Source organism: Tenebrio molitor, chromosome 1, assembly GCF_963966145.1.
Source record: "Tenebrio molitor chromosome 1, icTenMoli1.1, whole genome shotgun sequence".
Lineage (NCBI taxonomy): Eukaryota > Metazoa > Arthropoda > Insecta > Coleoptera > Tenebrionidae > Tenebrio > Tenebrio molitor.
In genome coordinates, this window is record NC_091046.1 from 21,729,925 (window position 1) to 21,743,634 (window position 13,710).

A 13,710-nucleotide genomic window follows, 5' to 3' on the forward strand; every position below is an offset into this window, starting at 1 on the left:
AAATTTTTTTAATGTTTCATACGCCTACTGAAATTTTTCAAAATTGCTAACCAAAAAATGTTAAAAACTTAATTTTTTTAAATGGCAACTACCATTTCTGATACTAGATATAAATGTAAAATTAAATTTTAAGGCCATTTTTATTAACATTATGTATGCCTATTTGCAGCCGTTTAGGCGTAATTTCAATTTTTTGAATAAAATATTATTTTTTATAATCAATTGTTTTATTTGAATTTTTATACAAAAATAGCATTGCAATAAATATTAGATAACAACAAAACAATAAAAAATAAGCAAATTAACAAAAAAATATTTTAATGAAAATGAATTCATTGAAAATATTTTTTTGTTAATTTGCTTATTTTTTATTATTTCGTTGTTATTTACTGTTTATTGCATGTGATTTTTGAATAAAAATTCAAATAAAACAATTGTTTAATAAAAAAAAAACAATATTTTACTCAAAAAATCGAAATTACGCCAAAACGGCTGGGAATAGGCATACACCATGTTAATAAAAGTAGGCTTAGAATTAAATTTTACATTTATATCTAGTGTCACAAATGGTGGTTGCCAATTAAAAAAATGAAGTTTTTGACATTTTTTGGTTAGCAATTTTGAAAAATTTCAATAGGCGTATGAAACATTAAAAAAATTTCACTAATGGCGGAAAAGATCGTCCAGGTCTTTAGGAATTCAACTAAAAAAAATCTATTATTTATTTCAGATGGTTCAAGAGTTATAAATTTGTTAATGAAGCCCTGCAACCTCGCTTTTTTGCAAAAAAGATGACATAGGTCAAAAACGATGACAGATAAGTGTTGACAAAAAGACGCTCTAAACTCAAAATTTAACGTAGAATCGAAATGTGAAGTCAAAATGAGGCCTTTACATTAAAAAAAATAAAGATGGCGTCGATTTCCGGTATTTCCGGAAGTGCCACCATTTTGAAAATATTTCATTTGAACTTGGAGTAATCGATTATAGTCAACTACCAATTTTCATATTAATATGATTTGGGGAAATCAGAAAGTTTCTAATGAACGGGCTACGTGAATCAGCCTGTATATTAATACGTGAAGGAAAACCTTTGTACCCCTTTTTAAACAAATTGGGCGCACGGAGGAGTGTGAGATTTGGCATAGTTAAAGTTTATGTGGAGAAGGAGTGCAGAAAGATAAAATTTATGTATAATATACAGGGCGTCCCCAAAAAAAGAGACAAATCCATGGCTCCCTTATTTATGGGAGGATTTAATTATTTATACACCAAATTAAATGGTTGTGAATAAGCTACAAAATGGCGTACTAAATTCACGTAAAACCCAAAGTGCTTCAAGGTTAAACTGTCAAAATATTTTTTTCAAATACGGACATATACTTTTTTTTAGTAATTCTCATAGAGATTTTTATTCTGAAAACAAAAATGTATGACATGTGTAACCTCATATAAGAAAAAAAAAACAATACATTTTGAAACAAATGACGAGCATCAAGAAGCTATCAAAATTCATTGCTTTACAATGTAATGAATCAAACCAAATTAAGTTAGTTGGAAAAACAAATGACAAATATGTAATAACATTTGGGATTGCAGGTACTATTCCGGACACGGAATCTTGGCCAACATTTTTTTAGACATTTCTAAAAAAATTATGTAAACCAGTCATTAGTGTCATTAATAAATGACAATTATTAAAAATAACTTCGAAGTTTTTCTTGTGACATCAAAAAAGCAGGGAAATGGCATTATCGAGTCAAAAGTTGGGTTATATTCAATAAAGGCCACTAAGGCCAGTTCACACATATTTGTCAGTTAAATATCAGTCGTGGCCAAGATTCCGTGTCCGGAATAGTACAGAGCGCAGTTTAAGCATCGACGATAGTAGCATTTTTGACTTTTTTTTTGTATTTTGGGTAGATAAGTGTACACTTGTGATACACTGTTCTTTTTAGAATAAAAATCTCTATCGGCAGTGTTAAAAAAATTACGTCTTTGCATTTGAAAAAAAATATTTTGACAGTTTAGCGCTGAAGCCCTTGGACCAATATGTGAATTTATTAGGGCTTTTTGTAGCCTATTTAGAGCGATTTAATTTGGTGTATAAAGTATAAACAATTAAAATCCTCCGATAAATAAAGGAGTTATGGACTCATCTTCTTTTTCGGGGACACCTGTGTGTTACAAAATACCTATATCAAAACGTTCATTGTTTACGTTCACACACTGTAAAAAATTAGCGGAGTAAATGCGGAGTGAATTTGGAGCGAATGCGGAGTGGATGATTTGTAACTGATTTAATCCCCCCCGCAGTGAAATCCATTCCAAGAAGGAGTTTATTTTGATTATTAATAAAAAAATACTCTTCGGAGTAAAATACAAAATTCTTTGACTATTAGTGGTTTGCCACCACATAAGTTAGTATTGAAAGTTAATTCGACGTTTTACTGATCAGAAACTTAAATACAAAGGAAGTCTATGGAACAAGAATATGCATCAAGTTTATGCATCGCAATGCTATTGATTGCGAAGTTTTAACTGGAGCCGAACGCAATAAGAGAATTTTGATTCCACGTATAAATTTAACATATTCAGGTACTATTTTACTATTTAATTTTCGAAGAAGTCAATTTCCAATTATAGCTGCATTTGCGATGACAATAAATAAGTCTCAACAACAAACATTCGAAAAAATTGCAATTTTATCGAGGCAGCCAGTTTTCAATTGTACGTCGCAGCAAGTAGAGTTCGATCATTCAATGGTTTGAGATTTTATATTTCCGAATATAACGGCCAAGGGCATTTAGACAACGATGAAATTTTATTTTAAATGGACAACATTTTATTTTTTAACCGCCAGGTTTTTTTGTTTCAATAAAAAATATAGGTATAAAAAATACGAAACACCTGTTCTTTATTTTATTTTTCGTTTTTTGTATTAATTTTTTATTTCAATTTTATATACATAATTTGAAAAAGATAGGCAAATTAACTGTGTAGCCTTGGCGAAACCTGTCCAGTATAGCAATAAAAAACCTAAGGAAATGTCAAAACCGTGTTATTGTTTTTTAAATATGGCATAGCCAAACTCTACCTCATTTTTCCTATCGTTCGTATTTTTCAAATAACTCTAAAATTAGTGCATAATGACGTATTTGCAAACGCTCGCAGCTGACGTAATACAACAAAATTCAAAAAAATTATATGCCATAATTATACAGGTATACTCTTTGATAAAAAAAACCTCAGTAACGTTCAAACTTAAAAATTTAATGAAAACGGTCGAATTTCGACCGCTGGGCGACCTCTAGTATTACTAAATAAAGAAATAAGAGTAATTAGTAAAGTATCCATTACATGCATATTTTAAAGTAAGTAAGAAATAAATAATAAAATACGTAAACAAATAAAAAATTAATCGTCATCTGAATCAAATTCATTAGATAATTCACTAGTATTGCCAACAAATATTAATGGTTCCACTTGGTCTCCTAAAAGTTGATCTCGATCCCACCATTCTTTAATTTTGGACCCGAATATGTTCAACACAGTTTTAGATTCACTGAGTTTCCGACAAGTGTTAAAGCAGGCAAGTTACAAAACCCAACATTTAAAATGAATGCTCTATACCACGTGCTTCGCCACAGAGTAAATGCAAATCGGCGTATTCTTGTTTTGTGAATTTCGTAACTTTTTGAAGGATTCGCAAATTTAAAATTAAATTTGACAAATGTCACAGGTGTTACAGGTACCGTTGCTATAGAAATTGCACCCAAGCAACCAGAATTACCTTTTTTAACCCGATTAATGGGTCTGTCACAATAGTGTTAATGTTAGTGGTAATGTTATAATGTTAGTGGAGATGGCAATGGTGATGTTAGTATAGTCCATTCATTTTAAATCTTGGGTTTAGTAATAAAACTTGCCTGCTTTGACACTTGTCCGAAACTCAGTGAATCTAAAACTGTGTTCAATACCGAGTGTCAACTACCAAACCTGACCATAGGAATTTAACATGAAAAATAGTTTTTGCGTGATTTCAGGTACCTACTTCATTAAGAAATTGATTAAATTTAACATTTGTTAAATGGTCAAGTTATTAGAAACATTTTTATTCACATTTATCAAAATGTCGAAATATGTTTGTGTTTAAATTTACTACTAAAATCGCCCAATAATTTGATTATTAAAAATACCATCCCAAACATTAAATTTCTGAGGGCATTGCGTTCTTGTAGTTAAATGTATCCGCGGATTTTCTTGAGACAAATATCGAGTGTTCTGGGTGGCTCATTATTTAACATACATATGCATTCGTCGGTAAAACATCTGTTTTTAGGTACTGTAAATATGTTCTGCTTACCTTATCTATACGACTGGTGCAGGTAATAATAAGACATCCCAAGCGTAGACAGAAAGTACATAATAATGGGGTTTTCCCGAATTTTAAAAATACAGGACCGGCCGGCCCTAAGCCACTAAACAATTACAGTCTTAGTTGTACCGTTCAAGAAATAACTTGTGTTGTGTAAAGTGAATTCAGTGCGTTAATTTTACTCAATATGTAATATTTGTTGCCAATACTGGTGAATCATCTAATGAATTTGATTCAGATGACGATTAATTTTCTATTTGTTTATGTAAGTATTTTATTATTTTATTTATTAATTTACTTTAAAGTATACATGTAATGGATACTTTATTAATTACTCTTATTTCTTTATTTAGTAATCTTATTTCTCAAATACAAAATTTCCCAATACAAAATCAACAATCTCTTAACATTTTTTTGGTCACTGATCGCAAAATGTGTTTAATTTTTTTTTTATTTGCGGATACTTTAAGGTCTCTTTCTTTTGCTCGTCGATAAGATGGTGAAAGTACGACGTGGTACCAATTTTATGTGAACAGAGGGATTACTACTTTACAGTACCCACACAATGAAAACTTGCCGCTTTCGTAATTTACGGCGTTTTGAGTTTACAACTTTACCCAAGATTTAAAATGAATGGACTATAGTCTAGTGTTCACAATAATGTTAACTGAATGTTAGTCTTACAGCTGTCAACGTGGTGTGAACTGTCACTGCGCCTGCGCGTGCGTGAAATTCTCGATCGTGATTGGTAGATGTTAAAGAACCAGACATTTTCTGGATTTCTTAACATCGTTTCTAACATTAACATCAGCATCACCATTATTGTGAACGGTTGAACGTTTCACCAATGTTCTGAAGATTAACATTCTGGCTAACACTAATATTACCATTGTGACTATTGTGACAGATACATAACTCATTAGCGTACAGCAAATTTGGACCAAATTTTCAATTATTTTTATCTCGAAAACGAAAAGACTTTTATTAGAAACATTTTTTGTGTATGAGTTCTACTCATCGTCACCTATTACTGGATTTCTTCTGGCAGGTTATATCGGGACCAGCCTCTATTTAAAAAATTGGCTGATCAATGCTCTTCATTTTTAAGAAATAAGTGATATAAAAGTCAGCTTTAGCCCGATCTCGATTTAGAAGTCGTAATCGTACTTTGAATCGTCGCTCATTTCGCCTTCTCAGTTTTGTTTTCTTTTCATTAATGCTTCCTTTCACTAATAATAGCAGTACTGTTGCACGAAAAGTGAGGTTCGTTGTTCTCACTTCTTCTTCACAAAGCGTGTCTTTATAAACCTAGTACAATGTACAATTTTACAGCGTTTGATAGCGACTGCGATAGCGACAACGTGTTTGATAAACCAGCCTTTAGACTTGTCGCAGGTTGTTGTATTCCTAAAAGAGCACGACGCGTAGCGCTACGCGTCGTGCTCTACTCATCGCGCGTGCTTAAAGGCTTCCTTACAAACTTGTATCGGGTGTTTTTTAAATTTCACCTCGTAGTAGGCGTTGAAGAGTCGCTGTGGACGCACTACTCGTGTAAAACGTCAGATTTAAACAGCTGATCGGTGATCCGTAACGCGTATAGTGCATCCAAGACCGGCAAGGCCACCATACGGCGAGCGTTTTCCTGAAGGAGTCCTTCCGTCCCGTTGTACTTTTGTGGAGCTCATAGATAAAATAAAAATACTATAGAATGCAAAGCACATTACAAATTTTGTGCAAATGTTTTTGCGCACCTACCACAAGCCACCAGAGGGCATATAGTCGGAATTTAAATAAAACAAATGTTTTCAATTTTGTCACTTTTGACATTTTATGTTAAAAAGTTTTGAATTCACAAATAAAGATGCGAGTCTGCAGTGTTAAGATCTGTTATCGTTTAGATCCAACGCGGCAGAGATTTCCAAATCCTTCTAAATACGCTCAACGTTTCAATGAGATGTTGAAGCAGACGGGCAATACTCATGTTGGATCCTCGCACGGTTTGTTGTTTGTACTTTAAAAGTACATAAGAAGTTTTTAGCAACTAATAAGTTTCCGAAGGAAGCCATACCCAGTTTACAAATTCCTCATAGTATACAAAATTTTAAAAATTCTGTTTCAAAACTAAGGAATTGGGACAAATTGTGTACCTACTTTAATTTTTGATGAAATCTCGATAATGCTGCACGTTGGTTACGACATCAACGAATTTCATGGTTTCGAGATGGATAGTCCAGAATTAAAAATTGCCGAACACGTAAGTATCATCAATAAAATAATTAATATCTCCATATTTAGGTTTCCGAAAGAGATAAAGACCATTTTAAGACATCTAAGGTTATTATTGTTAGACTTTCTTTGGCAAATTCGAAATTGGCGCCTTGTTACGAAGCGCAGTTGCCAGCACTGAGCCCTAGGAGGCGGTTCACGTACACACCTCCTATGCGCACGTGTGGACACACACACAGTTGGCCCCGGGGCGACGATAGAGAAGCACGGGGAATCACCTGTTTGTCATTGTTGAATTGTACAAGAAGGGTGGTTTCATATAAAAATGAAGTTTATAATCAAGCTTTAGCAATGTGTAAAAAAAGTTGAAAATAAAACAAATAAAAGAAACACCTAAAATAATGGGAGTATTTTATTTGTGTTGTAATTAAAACGAATAATAAAATAGAATGGAATTTAGGGAAGGAGGTAAAAATCACAGCAGGCTCTGAAATTTTGCACCTACCACAAGCCGATAGATGGCCTCGGCTATAAAATGTCGCATGGACTTTGCATTCTATAGTATTGTATTTTATCTATGGTGGAGCTACATCTGCATTTACAGGGTGTCCCAGAGTTGCGAAAAAGCTCCATAACTTGTTTGTTATTAAAGATATCAACTTTTTCTTTTTTCTAGATGATAGCTACGCTTCTACTGCATATTCGGAAAATATTGCGGTATATATACAGAGTGTCCCAATATTATAAAAACACTAAAGTTATGTTTTTTTAAATGGAAATTATGAATCAAATTTATACAGGTCGTTTTTACTTATCTGCCATCGTTTTTAATCAGTGGTGCTTTTTTTACCAGAATTTCGAATTTCAGGGGTCCCTTCGAAAATTCGTACCTTCCAAATCGTTGCACATAAATTAAAATGATTGACGCTGTTTGATTTCTGAATGTTTGCTGCATCTGCTGAGTGTTTACTCAACAACCTGCTTAGTCGCATATGCCTACTGCGATTTTTTAAACATAACGAATTAAAAATGTCAAAAACTCATTTTTTTCAAATGGCACCCCGTATTTATTATTGCACTGGTCGAAAGCTTTTTTGACAAGCGTTTGAACAATATAAGGTTTGTTTGTATAGTCGAATCTGAAAATCTAGGGTGCTATCCTAAAATCGCTAAATTTGGTGCAATTTTTCCGTTAAAAAGACAATACAAAAATCTAGTAGGCCTAACAAAAGATAATCACACAATATGGTCACTCCATAAAGATGAATCAACCAACAAAACAGTGTTTAACAATTAAACATTTCATTACTTTAGTGATTTTAAGATAGCACCCTAGATAGTGCAGGGGTCCTTTCGAAAATTCGTACCATCCAAATCGTTGCACATAAATTAAAATAATTGACGCTGTTTGATTCCTGAATAATTGCCTCATCTGTTAAGTATTTACTCAATAACGTGCTTAGTCGCATATGCCTACCGCGATTTTTAAATACGAGGTGATCAAGAAGGACTCTTTAAGTTGGTAACACTGGATCGTATTTTAAATCGTATAACAGGAGTAACTTCCGGTTGTTGGTGGCTTGTCATTGTTAATAATATACCTATATCAGATATTTGTCAAATAAACCAACAAAACATATCCAGTTGCAGTGTTATAAATAACCGAATTAAAAAATTTTCTTAATTGTACTGCCAACTTAAACAGTCAAAAACTCATTTTTTTCAAATGGCACCCTGCATTTATTATTGCACTGGTCGAAAGCTTTTTTGACAAGCTTTCCAACTGTATAGGGTTTGTATAGCCGAATGTGAAAATCTAGGGTGCTATCTTAAAAACACTAAAAATCAATAAAATAATTATGACTTGATATGTCAAAATATATTTTTTTAAATTTTGGCATAAGTTTCCGCGATTTTTATTTTTATAAAACGGCAGCGTCCCCTGACGGCTTGTGGTGGGTGCGTTTCCAAAAAAAAATGAGGAAAATGCATAGGAGTTTGCGTTCTATAGGTTTACTGTGTTGTCTATGATAAAAATAAAAATCGCGGAAACTTATGCCAAAATTTAAAAAATTATATTTTGACATATCAAGTCATAAGTAATAAATTTACTATTGTGCGACTTTGCCCCCTGCAAAGATATTATAAACCATGTGGAACTCGCCATAGATTTCCAAATCCAATTAAATATCCTGGGTGTTTTATGGAATGGATTAAAAATACGGGTAACAAGCAGTTATCAACTTTGGAGCCTATGAAAGTGTAGGTATAACAGCGTTGATAACAGCTGCACTGTGTGTGGACTTCATTTTACCAGCAAAGACTTCGGCACGAACGAGTATGGCCGTACCCTCGAAACAACTTCCCTCCTTTTCCAGTCCAGACTTACTTCCAGTAATAGTAAAAAAATATTGATAATTATATTTTAACTGAAAACTACTTTTTATAGAATTTTCATCCGATCTACGGATCTACGACATTGGCGCGACCTTGACGCGACCTTGAAACACAACAAGAGAGAAAAAATGGCGTTTGCACAAGGTTTGAATGGTGGGAAACGATCTAGGAGGACGCCCTGAGGGTGTCTAGCCAGAAAAAACGCGAAAATTCCAGAAGTAGTTAAAGTGAACAATTACCATAAATTCTTGTGAAAGTTTCAAAAAGAAAATAAGAAAAGCTGAGCATCATATTCAAAATTATAAAAAGGCAGAATGTCGATCCAAAATTCGGGTTGCAATGTACCGAAAACGTATAAAACTTCATGCAAAATTCGATCTCAAAATAAAGAGCAATGCAATGCAAGGCAAGGATGCGATAAATTTCTGTTTGCCGCTATTGCGGAAAAGAAATACCAAATCAAAATTTACAAAAATGCAATGGAAATGTATCGAAAAGGATTGAAAAAAAAACTTCAAAATAAATGTTGTCTTTTAGTTTCATAAATAAATTACTTTAAATTAAAATAAATAAAAAAGCCAGGATATCCAGCTGGCTGTGTCTTATTTTGCACCTACCACAAGCCAGTAGATGGCGTCGGGACACAAAAAACCCAAGGTTGGTAGAACTGACTAATTTGTATAGTAGGTTGCCTCGTTGCTATTTAAAGCAATAGTTTGAATTTTTTCCCCCCGCAAAAGTTACTCGTGACGTCACAATGTACTAACATTTTACAACAGAGTCTGTAGATCATACTTTAGGTGTTCCCTCGTTAAAATAAAGCCCAAAAAGCCATCCAATACACTCTACGGAGCTTATAAACCTTGGGTTCTATTCGAGCACTCAAAATTTCTGGGTGGATTTTACGTCACGAGTTACTTTCCCTCCCTCCCCCCAATTTTCAACGAGGCAACCTATTATACAAATTAGTCAGTTCTACCAACCTTGAAAAAACCATGGATTTATTAGTACTGGATACGGTGTACAGCCATCATAGTTGAACAAGACGTACCATCTATTTCTGTCGCTCTCAACGCATTATCTGGGTATTAGCACTATCCTTTAGCGAGTCCCCCGACTCTGATTGGTTTAAATTCTCAATCTATCAATTATTTATTACTCTCCTGTCATTCGTGTCATCTTTTTTCTAATCTGTTTCTCTGAAGTTTGTATAGTTCGAGAGTATTTGAACCGTTAACTCTATCAAGTATTATTGTTTTAGAACTTGAACATATTAAAAATGACTAATTCACTCTAATGTGAAACACTGACAATGCTGTTGGTAAAGATTTCACAAAAGGAAATCCAGGTTTGGACTACAAAGGTGAAAAGAATTGTCTGCCTTCAACAACTATTCTTTTGTGAACCACTTAACTTTAATTTGTGCGTAAATTCAAACTCACAAGTATCCATGAAACTTACAAAAAAACACCAAAATAAATATTAATCGTAACAGATTTTTATATTTATTCATTATTAAATAATACAACTTTGTTAAGTTTACTTCTTATCTTGTTTTTGTTTAGAGCTTTCGCAGTTTTCTTACATTCGTAGTGTATTTCCCTTTGCTCGTCAACATATTGGATCATATTTACATGTCGTTTTGCTTTTCGAGAGCTGCTAAAATGCTCTACTGTTACATCTGCATTATATCTCGAATCTACTGATTGAGTAGTTTTATTTTCTAACAATTTAAAAATAGGTAAGTAAGTTATGAAAGAGAAATTAAATATTTAAGTTTTATATGCTCTACCTTTGTTGCCACTACAATGTTCTTCTGCGAAATTGAGATTAAAGGGGGCATTAGGTGTGGTAGGAAAATTCAGGTATTGTGAAGATACCTATACAAACCCTTTTTAAAAATTTGCATGGTTTTTTACATTCATCCTAATCAGAATTCCGAAAATTTTTTGAACTAATAACCGCACCGTTTGCTACTTTGATTGTCTCTTCCACACTGATATCCATTTGTTTCTTAAGAAGGTTTCTTTTGGAAAACTGAAATCATTTTTTCACCCAGGTCTTGGTATTTGTAAAGAATTGTCTATTTTAGGTAGGTACATACCAGTGAAAAGATAAGTCTTGTCTTGAAGAACTATAAGGAGTAGAACAAATTCTGCAGGTTTTCATTATTGCAATTATTCTATTTTACGAATGCAGGAAGTTTTATGACAGTTCAGACCACAGGTTCAGACTTTTGAATTAATTTCAAACTTCAAAATTGACATTTGCGAAACATCAAAACGACATACGTATTATAATAACAGAGAGAAACATATTTTAATATAGGTTAGAATGAAATGGGGGAAGGTACCGAAGTCTGTGATATGTTTTTTCAAAGTCGACATACGTTTATAGGGTATTGCCGTATCCAGTACTAATAAATCCATGCAAAAAACTATGGGAGTTTGCGTTCTATAGGTTTACTGTGTTGTCTATGGGGAATTTTCAAAAACAGACATTTATGGAATGCGACAGGCCGGATAAGAGACGAGTCTCTTATAAATCAAGGAGGCCGTGAGTTTGTCACATTTGAGATTTGTCATAAACGATTCAGGTACCTATGTTGCTTGGATACTGTCATCCTTACAAACACCAACAATTAATTCCTGAGTAGGTACGTATTTTTGTGGTCAGCAGCGTCGAATGGGTGTGGATAGGGGTTAATTTATCCCCATTATTTTGGACCTAATGAAAAGGGGTTTTTTGGACTTGTTAGATCCTTCTAAAGACCCAGAATTTTTTTGGCAGGTTATATCGGGACCACCTATATACAAGGTGCGTCCTAAAAAACGCCGCACGCCATATCTCCGTTATTTATGGCTTAATTTAAATAAAACAAAAACTGGAATAAATCACTTTAAAAGCACTATAAGCACAACTTAGACTTTTTTTTTTTCAAAAAGTAATTCAAGGTCAGATGATAATCAACTTTGTTTTTTTAAAAAGCTTGGTATATTTTTTTATGCCCATTTTGAAAGAGATTATTTTTCTGAATCCAACGATATGCCGCATGTTAAAATGCACTTAACAGTTACCGCGAAAATAAATAAATAAAGGTATACTATGGAAAACAATCCTAAACGCAATAATAATACTTTCTGAAGAACAGAAACACAAAATAATATGACAGAACGTGTAATAAATATTGCGTTTAGGATTCTTTTCCATAGGAAGATGACTTTTTTCGAGGAAAACATTTTTAATAATGCTATTTTATTTATTTTCTCGGTTACTAATAAGCGCATTCTAACATGCGGCATATCGTTGGATTCAGAAAAATTATCTCTTTCAAAATCGGAATAAAAAAATACACCAAGCTATTTGAAAAAACAAAGTTGATTATCATCTGACCTTGAATTACTTTTTGAAAAAAAAAGTCTATGTTGTGCTTATAGTGCTTTTATAGTTATTAAGATGACTAGTGTTTTATAGACGATTTAAAAATCGAGGTCGTAGTTTAAATCAGAGCGACCCCAGGGAGTGAGGATTTAATAGACCGAGATTTTTAAACTATAAAACACGTGTTATCTTCAACATTTTTTCTAACGCTAACATCTTATCACAAATTTTAATAAATTCAGAAATTATTCTAAAATGTCATAAATTATTCCAGGCGCGTCACAATACACAAAATGTGCCAAAACGTTCCAGAAGAAATAAGAATAAGGGAAAAGAATTTCGTACGAAAGGCTGGAAGAATAAAAAAGGCATCAAGGAGGTAACCGAAGATGTCATTTTGGTTTTTCTTGATATGAAGGTAAGTGTGCAGAACTTTATTGAAAAGTTAATTCACATTACGACAAGAATCCTTTGAAGAGAAAGTAAAGATTGCCAGAAAAGTCTTCGGTGGTGGGACGCTTGCATTGGATGAAACAGCAGAAGTTAAAGAAGTAGAGGCCTGAGTTTTCAATCCAATAAGTGTGCTTTTCATTTTGAAATAATTACTGTAAAAATGATGAATAAAATGTTACTTGAATAATGTGCATCTGCCTATTTTACAATCTTATAATTATAAAATAAGTTGCTATTGACGGCGTGTTTTATAATTTCATAAAAAACGTTACTACTGACGACGTGTTTTATAAAGAAAACGTATTTTATAGGTAACATAACGTGTGAGCTCAAATGCACTATAAAAACAGTTTAAGATATTTTGTGTTAGAAAAAAGTGATTTTATTCCAGTTTTTATTTTAATTAAATCAAGCCATAAATAACGGAGATATGGCTTGCGGCGTTTTTTAGGTCGCACCCTGTATGTTGCACTTCGACGTTTTTCTATCGCAATTATCCTTACAATTATACAAATCGTCATATCTAGCGACCGGTACGAAAGTACCTACAGAAAAATGATACATATTGTTTATCTGTTAAGACCTTGCACATCAAAAGCAATGTCATGATGTTTAATGAATCTGAAAAGTGAGTTGCGTCTTCAAACTTAGCAAGAAGAAATGAAATTGTGCGGAATATTTACTTGAAATCCAATGAATCGGGAAATGTGAACGGTTAAATAAAATGTGGATTGAAAGATAAAAGGCAAAAACTATGTAGTTTAATATTAGAAAAATGAAAAACTAGGAAATATACTCCATTCTTTATCTTTTAATTTAAACAAGTCCTGCGCATGTCAAATGGACGAAATATGGCTGACACTCAGAAATTGATT

General features: G+C 33.0%; 2 long non-coding RNA genes across 2 annotated transcripts; one reads left to right on the plus strand and one right to left on the minus strand.

Moving 5' to 3' along the window:
- Positions 1–10,477: 10,477 nt before the first annotated feature.
- On the minus strand, positions 10,478–11,425 carry LOC138141256 (uncharacterized). Its single transcript, XR_011163054.1, has 2 exons — positions 11,106–11,425; positions 10,478–11,038 (listed from the first exon to the last, which is right to left on the minus strand). It is a non-coding gene; the product is annotated as an uncharacterized lncRNA (long non-coding RNA).
- A 690-nt stretch (positions 11,426–12,115) lies between these two features.
- LOC138139184 (uncharacterized) lies at positions 12,116–13,026 on the plus strand. Its single transcript, XR_011162229.1, has 2 exons — positions 12,116–12,800; positions 12,860–13,026. It is a non-coding gene; the product is annotated as an uncharacterized lncRNA (long non-coding RNA).
- Positions 13,027–13,710: the final 684 nt, after the last annotated feature.